Source organism: Ranitomeya variabilis, chromosome 2 (assembly GCF_051348905.1).
Source record: "Ranitomeya variabilis isolate aRanVar5 chromosome 2, aRanVar5.hap1, whole genome shotgun sequence".
In the NCBI taxonomy this organism is placed as follows: Eukaryota; Metazoa; Chordata; class Amphibia; order Anura; family Dendrobatidae; genus Ranitomeya; species Ranitomeya variabilis.
In genome coordinates this window covers 928,680,608-928,690,303 of record NC_135233.1, presented here as the reverse complement: position 1 = coordinate 928,690,303, position 9,696 = coordinate 928,680,608, and positions in this window count along the sequence as shown.

Genomic DNA, 9,696 nt, shown 5'->3' with positions numbered 1-9,696 from the left:
ATTGGTCGTGAGCGGTCATGTGACCGCTCACATGACCGCTCACATGACCGCGACGTCCTGGAAGGTCCTGCGCGCACACACCAGCTATAGGAAGAGGAACGGACGCCGCTGAGGAGATGTCTGGGTGAGTATAACCATTTTTTTTATTTTTTTTATTATTTTTAAACATTCTATCTTTTACTATAGATGCTGCATAAGCTGTATCTATAGTAAAAAGTTGGTCACACTTGTCAAACAGTATGTTTGACAAGTGTGACCAACCTGTCAGTCAGTTTTCCAAGCGATGCTACAGATCGCTTGGAAAACTTTAGCATTCTGCAAGCTAATTACGCTTGCAGAATGCTAAAAAGAACGCGGAAAAAAAACGCAAAAAAAAAAAAAGCGGATTTCTTGCAGAAAATTTCCGGTTTTCTTCAGGAAATTTCTGCAAGAAATCCGGACGTGTGCACATACCCTAAGACATCGTGGTTAGAACTACTAGACGCAGAGAACAAGTTCTGCAAAAAAGTTTTGCTACTAAACCAAACAAATGATTCCTGCTTACTAGTAATGTAACTCTGAGTCTTTTGCTTTGTTTTACAAAACTGTGCTTAACCACAAAAGGAGAAGTTATTCAGCAATGAACAATTTCCGTTGCTACAATAAACCTTCGCCTAAAGTTCCAGTGTGTGTATGGTAAAACACGAATACAGCAAATATTTCTACTTCATTCATTCTCATTTCACATTAAGTGGTGTGACTTAATTGTTTAGAGAAATACACTTCTATTAAGGCTGGCTGCAGACGGGAGGATGAAAAATCATGCGCGTTTCATCCAGAAAACTCAGATGATTTTTCATCCATGTGCCATCGGTGTGTCCGTTTTTTACATCCGTATGACATCCTCTTGCTATCTATTTTCATACAACTACATTAAGGAATATACATGATCAAATACAGTTTCCTGGTTTATAATAGAACTCTATCCATAAAAATCGGATGCCACTCGGACGCACCCCTAGACTTGAATGTGTGAGTCTCAAAGATTTGGATGAAAGTAGGCATGCTACAATTTTTTTTCTCACAGACAGTCGGACCATGAAAAAAATCATTCATCTGAACAGCACTATCGAATAACAAGGGTCAGCGCACTGTCCATGCACTATCTGATTAAAAATTACACAGCACACGTCCAATTTATACGCTCCTTTGCATGAGCCCAAAGGGCACATTCAGACGTCAGTGATTTTTCCTCAGTGATTGCCTGCCAAAACCAGGAGTGGAACATACAGAGAAAAGAAAATTGAAAGATTGATGCCTGTTCTGTGTTTTGGAGACATCTGAATGAGCCCCAATTCAGAGACCAGTTGCCCATTATTACAAGAGTAGGGTAATAGATTTACAGACCATGTCAAATATTACACTAAAGGGAATCTGTCACCCCGTGGACAATTTTTATCTATTACTATAGAAAAATAAAATACCAAGAACCATGGAATGCCTTAAAAAACCCAGACAGAAATATATACATAAATTATATGCCTTTATTAAATATAATTTGGCGTAACTGCTCGATCGCACATTGCATGTGCGGGAATACAGCGCTGACCAGGTCAGTATGCCGCTGATGATAGGGAGGGTGATGGTATAATGAAGTGAGGAGGCAGCAATTTCTCCCAGGCACTGCACACCCCGGAGTCTGGAAGAAATCATTAACATAAAAGATTTTAAAAAATCAATTTCTCAATGTCTACACCGCAGCTATGAGGCATACAGGTAAGACTGGTTTAACCATTTAATCCCCTGTATGCCCATAGTAAGATAAAAATCATCCAGGAGTGACATATTCCCTTTAAAGAATTGTGTTATTGGCCAGATTGCTTTACAAAGAATCACTTTCTTTGCTATTGATAGTGACTTATTAGAATTATGTCATTAATAATGAAAATGTAGAACAAATATAAAATATTAGCAATCAAATATAATTTTCCTAAATAAATATATATACAGTTATATGAAAAAGTTTGGGCACCCCTATTAATCTTAAACTTAATGTTTTATTAAAATTGTTTTTTTTTGCAACAGCTATTTCAGTTTCATATATCAAATAACTGTTGACACAGTAATGTTTCTGCCTTGAAATGAGGTTTATTGTACTAACAGAAAATGTGCAATCTGTAGTGTTGAGCATTCCGATACCGCAAGTATCGGGTATCGGCCGATATTTGCTGTATCGGAATTCCGATACCGAGTTCCGATATTTTTGTGATATCGGAAATCGGAATCGGAAGTTCCCAGTGTATGGTTCCCAGGGTCTGGAGGAGAGGAGACTCTCCTTCAGGCCCTGGGATCCATATTCATGTAAAAAATAAAGAATTAAAATAAAAAATATGGATATACTCACCCCTCCGGCGGCCCCTGGACCTTACCGATGTAACCGGCAGCCTCCGTTCCTAAGAATGCAGTGAGTTTAGGACCTGCGATGACGTCGCGGCTTGTGATTGGTCGCGTGAGCGGTCACATGAGCGGTTACGCGACCAATCACAAGCCGCGACGTCATCGAAGGTCCTTCACTCCTCATTCTTAGGAACGGAGGCTGCCGGTTACATCGGTAAGGTCGAGGGGCCGCTGGAGGGGTGAGTATATCCATATTTTTTATTTTAATTCTTTATTTTTTACATGAATATGGATCCCAGGGCCTAAAGGAGAGTTTCCTCTCCTTCAGACCCTGGGAACCATCCAGGATACCTTCCGATACTTGTGTCCCATTGACTTGCATTGGTATCGGGTATCGGTATCGGCGATATCCAATATTTTTCGGATATCGGCCGATACCATCCGATACCGATACCTTTGAGTATCAGAAGGTATCGCTCAACAAAAGCAATCTGCATTCAAACAAAATTTGAGAGGTGCATAAGTATGGGCACCCTTATCATTTTCTTGTTTTAAATACTCCTACCTACTTTTTACTGACTTACTAAAGCACTTTTTTTTGTTTTGTAACCTCATTGAGCTTTGAACTTCATAGCCAGGTGTATGCAATCATGAGGAAAGCTACTTAAAGTGGCCACTTGCAAGTTGTTCTCCTGTTTGAATCTCCTCTGAAGAGTGGCATCATGGGCTCCTCAAAACAACTGTCAAATGATCTGAAAACAAAGATTATTCAACATAGTTGTTCAGGGGAAGGATACAAAACGCTGTCTAAGAGATTTAACCTGTCAATTTCCACTGTGAGGAACATAGTAAGGAAATGGAAGAACACAGGTACAGTTCTTGTTAAGGCCAGAAGTGGCAGGCCAAGAAAAACATCAGAAAGGCAGAGAAGAATGGTGAGATCAGTCAAGGACAATCCTCAGACCACCTCCAGAGAGCTGCAGCATCAACTTGCTGCAGATGGTGTCACTGTGCATCGGTCAACTATACAACGCACTTTGCACAAGGAGAAGAAGTATGGGAGAGTGATGCGAAAGAAGCCGTTTCTGCAAGCACGCCACATACAGAGTCGGATGAGGTATGCAAAAGCACATTTGGAGAAGCCAATTTCTTTTTGGAAGAAGGTCCTGTGGACTGATGAAACCAAGATTGAGTTGTTTGGTCATACAAAAAGGCGTTATGCATGGTGGCAAAAAAACACAGCATTCCAAGAAAAACACTTGCTACCCACAGTAAAATTTGTTGGAGGTTCCATCATGCTTTGGGGCTGTATGGCCAATGCCGGCACCGGGAATCTTGTTAAAGTTGAGGGACACATGGATTCCTCTCATTATCAGCAGATTCTTGACAATAATGTTCATGAATCAGTGACAAAGTTGAAGTTACGCAGGGGATGGATCTTTCAGCAAGACAATGATCCAAAACACTGCTCCAAATCTACTCAGGTATTCATGCAGAGGAACAATTACACTGTTCTGGAATGGCCATCCCAGTCCCCAGACCTGAATATCATTGAACATCTGTGGAATCATTTGAAGAGGGCTGTCCATGCTCGGCGACCATCAAACTTAACTGAACTGGAATTGTTTTGTAAAGAGGAATGGTCAAAAATACCTTCATCCAGGATCCAGGAACTCATTAAAAGCTACAGGAAGCAACTAGATGTTGTTACATAGTTACATAGTTATTAAGGTTGAAAAAAGACTTTAAGTCCATCTAGTTCAACCCATAGCCTAACATGCCCTAACATGTTGATCCAGGGGAAGGCAAAAAAAACCCCATGTGGTAAGAGTAAGCTCCATCATGGGGAAAAAAATTCCTTCCCGACCCCACATACGGCAATCAGACTAGTTCCCTGGATCAACGCCTTATCAAGGAATCTAATATATATACCCTGTAACTTTTCCAGAAAGGTATCCAGTCCCCTCTTAAATTTAAGTAATGAATCACTCATTAGAACATCATACGGCAGAGAGTTCCATAGTCTCACTGCTCTTACAGTAAAGAATCCGCGTCTGTTATTATGCTTAAACCTTTTTTCCTCCAGACGTAGAGGATGCCCCCTTGTCCCTGTCACCGGTCTATGATTAAAAAGATCATCAGAAAGGTCTTTGTACTGTCCCCTCATATATTTATACATTAACATAAGATCACCCCTTAGCCTTCGTTTTTCCAAACTAAATAGCCCCAAGTGTAATAACCTATCTTGGCATTGCAGACCCCCCAGTCCTCTAATAACCTTGGTCGCTCTTCTCTGCACCCGCTCCAGTTCAGCTATGTCTTTCTTATACACCGGAGACCAGAACTGTGCACAGTATTCTAAGTGTGGTCGCACTAGTGACTTGTATAGAGGTAAAATTATGTTCTCCTCATGAGCATCTAGGCCTCTTTTAATGCATCCCATTATTTTATTTGCCTTTGTAGCAGCTGCCTGACACTGGCCACTGAATATGAGTTTGTCATCCACCCATACACCCAGGTCTTTTTCATTGACGGTTTTGCCCAGAGTTTTAGAATTAAGCACATAGTTATACATCTTGTTACTTCTACCCAAGTGCATGACCTTACATTTATCCCCATTAAAGCTCATTTGCCATTTATCAGCCCAAGCTTCTAGTTTACATAAATCATCCTGTAATATAAAATTGTCCTCCTCTGTATTGATTACCCTGCAGAGTTTAGGGTCATCTGCAAATATTTAAATTCTACTCTGAATGCCCCCTACAAGGTCATTAATAAATATGTTAAAAAGAAGAGGGCCCAATACTGACCCCTGTGGTACCCCACTACTAACCGCGACCCAGTCCGAGTGTGCTCCATTAATAACCACCCTTTGTTTCCTATCTCTGAGCCAGCTCTCAACCCACTTGCACATATTTTCCCCTATCCCCATTATTCTCATTTTATGTATCAACCTTTTGTGTGGCACCGTATCAAAAGCTTTTGAAAAGTCCATATACACTACATCTACTGGGTTCCCTTGGTCCAGTCCGGAACTTACCTCTTCATAGAAGCTGATCAAATTAGTCTGACATGAACGGTCCCTAGTAAACCCGTGCTGATACTGGGTCATGAGGTTATTCCTCTTCAGATACTCCAGTATAGCATCCCTTAGAATGCCCTCCAGGATTTTACCCACAGTAGAGGTTAAGCTTACTGGCCTATAATTTCCGAGTTCAGTTTTTGTCCCCTTTTTGACTATTGGCACCACATTTGCTATACGCCAGTCCTGTGGTACAGACCCTGTTATTATGGACTCTTTAAAGATTAAAAATAATGGTCTATCAATGACTGTACTTAATTCCTGCAGTACTCGGGGGTGTATCCCATCCGGGCCCGGAGATTTGTCAATTTTTGTGATTTTTAGACGCCGCCGTACTTCCTGCTGGGTTAAGCAGGTAACATTTAATTGGGAATTTTTATCACTAGTCATATTGGCTGCCATGGGATTTTCTTTTGTAAATACTGATGAAAAAAAGTCATTTAGCATATTGGCTTTTTCCTCATCCTCATCCACCATTTCACCCAGACTATTTTTAAGGGGGCCAACACTATCATTTTTTAGTTTCTTACTATTTATGTAGTTAAAGAATATTTTGGGGTTATTTTTGCTCACTACCTACTTCCTTTAATTCTCTAAATGCTTTCTTTTTGTCACTTATTGCACCCCTTACAGCTCTATTTAGCCATATTGGTTTCCTCCTATTTTTAGTATGTTTATTCCCATAAGGTATATACTGTGCACAGGTCCTATCCAGGATGCTAATAAACGTCTCCCATTTTCTTTGTGTACTTTTATGTCTCAGGATATCGTCCCAGTTAATTGCACCAAGATCCTCTCTCATCCGTTGGAAATTTGCCCTCCTGAAGTTTAGTGTCCTTGTCACCCCTCTACTACACATCTTATTAAAGGAGACATGAAAACTTATTATTTTGTGATCACTATTCCCCAAATGACCCCCAACCCTTATATTTGATATGCGGTCTGGCCTGTTGGTTAATATTAGGTCTAGCAGTGCCCCCCTTCTTGTTGGGTCCTGCACCAGTTGTGAAAGGTAATTGTCTCTCATAGTTGTCAAAAACCGATTACCTTTACTGGAACTGCAGGTTTCTGTTCCCCAATCTATTTCTGGGTAGTTGAAGTCCCCCATAATAATGACTTCTCCTTGAGTCGCAGCTTCATCTATTTGCTTTACGAGGATATTCTCCATTGCTTCCATTATTTTTGGAGATTTATAACAAACCCCTATCAATAATTTATTATTTTTTCCCCCTCCCCTTATCTCCACCCACAGGGACTCTACATTTTCATTAGATTCACCTATATTATCACGCAGGATGGGTTTTAAGGTCGATTTTACATACAGACACACCCCACCCCTCGCTTATCTGTACGGTCATTTGTGAAAAGGCTATAGCCCTGCAAGTTAACAGCCCAGTCATGGCTCTCATCCAGCCATGTTTCAGATATCCCCACCATGTCATAATTATGTTCCAACAACATTAGTTCTAATTCGTCCATTTTGTTGGCGAGGCTTCTGGCATTAGTATACATGCACTTGATGTTCCTCTCTGAACCTCTATTCTTTCTTAAATTACTAACTGTTCTAACCCCACCCCCCATGCTACCCCCACCCCCAACTTCCTTATTTGTGCCAGGTCTCTATCTGCACTATCTTCCCCTCCTATAAAATGAATACCCTCCCCCCAATCCCTAGTTTAAACACTCCTCCAACCTTCTAGCCATTTTCTCCCCCAGCACAGCTGCACCTTCCCCATTGAGGTGCAGCCCGTCCCTAGCGTAGAGCCTGTAGCCAACTGAGAAGTCGGCCCAGTTCTGCAGGAACCCAAACCCCTCCTTCCTACACCAATTCTTGAGCCACTTATTAACCTCCCTAATCTCCTGTTGCCTCTTTGGCGTGGCACGTGGTACAGGCAGTATTTTGGAAAATACCACGTTGGAGGTCCTTGCTTTCAGCTTGCAGCCTAATTCCCTGAAAACATCTTTAAGGACCTTCCACCTACCTCTAACTTTGTCATTTGTGCCAATGTGCACAATGACCGCTGGGTCCTCACCAGCCCCTCCCAGTAATCTGTCCACCCGATCAGCGATGTGTCGGACTTGAGCGCCAGGTAGGCAGCACACCATTCGACGATCCCTGTCTTTGTGACAGATTGCCCTATCTGTTCCCCTAATAATTGAGTCCCCCACTACCAGCACCTGTCTGGCCTGCCCTGCTCTCCTATTGCCCTCCTTACTGGAGCAGTCACTCCTCCGGCTTTCAGAGGACATGCCTGGCTGCAGCAGTGCTACCCCTGTACTGGTACCCCCCTTATCTGCCAACTTAGCAAACTTATTGGGGTGAGCCAGATCAGGACTAGCCTCCCTGGCACTCTTCCCTCTACCCCACTTTCTGAATGTCACCCAGCTACCTACTTCACTGTCCTGCAGCTCCATCCTACCATCCCCCTCCTCATCTATCCCATTGAGTGTCTGCTCTGTGAGCAGAAGACTCCTCTCCATATTGTCTATGGATCTCAGTGTTGCCAGCTGCACATTTAGATCCAGAATCTGGGATTCCAAATGCACAACGTGCTCACATCTCGCACAGCAGTATGCACCCTCGACCGGCTGATCAAGGACTGCATACATGTGGCAAGATGTGCACTGGATGGCATTAACAATAGTGGAGCACGTTTCCTAATGGGGATTGCACCACACAAACGTTAAATAAATACAAGTATTAATTAAAAACAGACAGCAATTCCTCCCTTGGAAACTCCCTGATTCCAAAGTCATTGAATCACAAGTAACACTTACCGCCGTCCACACTTACGCTCAGGTCACACTCAGCTCGCTCACACTCGCTATGCTGAAGATTTATAGATTTTTTTTTTCCTCTATTTCCCTTCAACAACAAGCCACCTTGCTGTTCAAATGCACTTCCACTTGTTATTTTTGCAAAAGGAGGATCTACTAAATATTAATGTCACTTTTCTGGTGAGGTGCCCATACTTATGCACCTGTCAAATTTTGTTTGAATGCAGATTGCACATTTTCTGTTAGTACAATAAACCTCATTTCAAGGCAGAAACATTACTGTGTCCAACAGTTATTAGATATATGAAACTGAAATAGCTGTTGCAAAAAAAAAACAATTTTTATAAAACATTAAGCTTAAGATTAATAGGGGTGCCCAAACTTTTTCATATAACTGTATATATACTAGATGGTGGCCCGATTCTAACGCATCCGGTATTCTAGAATATGTATGTAGTATATAGCACAGCCCACATAGTATATAACACAGCCCACGTAGTACAGAACACAGCCCACGCAGCATATAACACAGCCCACGTAGTATATAACACAGCCCACGTATTATTTTTCACAGCCACGTAGTATATAACACACCCCACATAGTATATAGCACAGCGACGTAGTATCTAACACAGGCCACGCAGTATATAACACAGGCCACACAGTATATAACACACCCCACGCAGTATATAACACAGCCCACATAGTATATTGCACAGCCACGCAGTATATAACACAACCAACATAGTATATAGCACAGCCACGCAGTATATAACACAGCCCACGTAGTATATAACACAGCCCACGCAGTATATAACACAGCCCACGTAGTATATAACACAGCCCACATAGTATATAGCAGTGTGGGCACCATATCCCTGTTAAAAAAGCAATTAAAATATAAAATAGTTATATTCTCACCTTCTGCTGGCCCCCGGATCCAGACCAGGCCTTTAGCGATGCTTCTTGTGACGCTCCTTTCCCAGTAATGCCTTTCGGCAATAACCCATGATCATGTAGCGGTCTCGCGAGACAGCTACGTCATCATCTCGCAAGACCGCTATGTGTTCTCGAGTCATTGCCGCAATGCATTCTTGGGACCAGAGCGTCGCGAGGAGCGAGAAAGGGTGCCGTGGATGCCGGAAGGTGAGAATATAATGTTTTTTTATTATTATTATTTTTAACATTATCTGTTTTTACTATTGATCCTGCATAGGCAGAATCAATAGTAAAAAAAGTGAAGCGTTGTTTAACTCCCACCCCAATATCACTGATTGACCAATCAGCGACCGGGATTTCCGTTACGGAAGTTACAGACAAACAGACGGAAGTACCCCTTAGACAATTATTATTAGTGATTATATTGTGTATATATTATACATATATATATATATATATATATATATATATATATATATATATATATATATATATATATATATATATACAGTACTGACCAA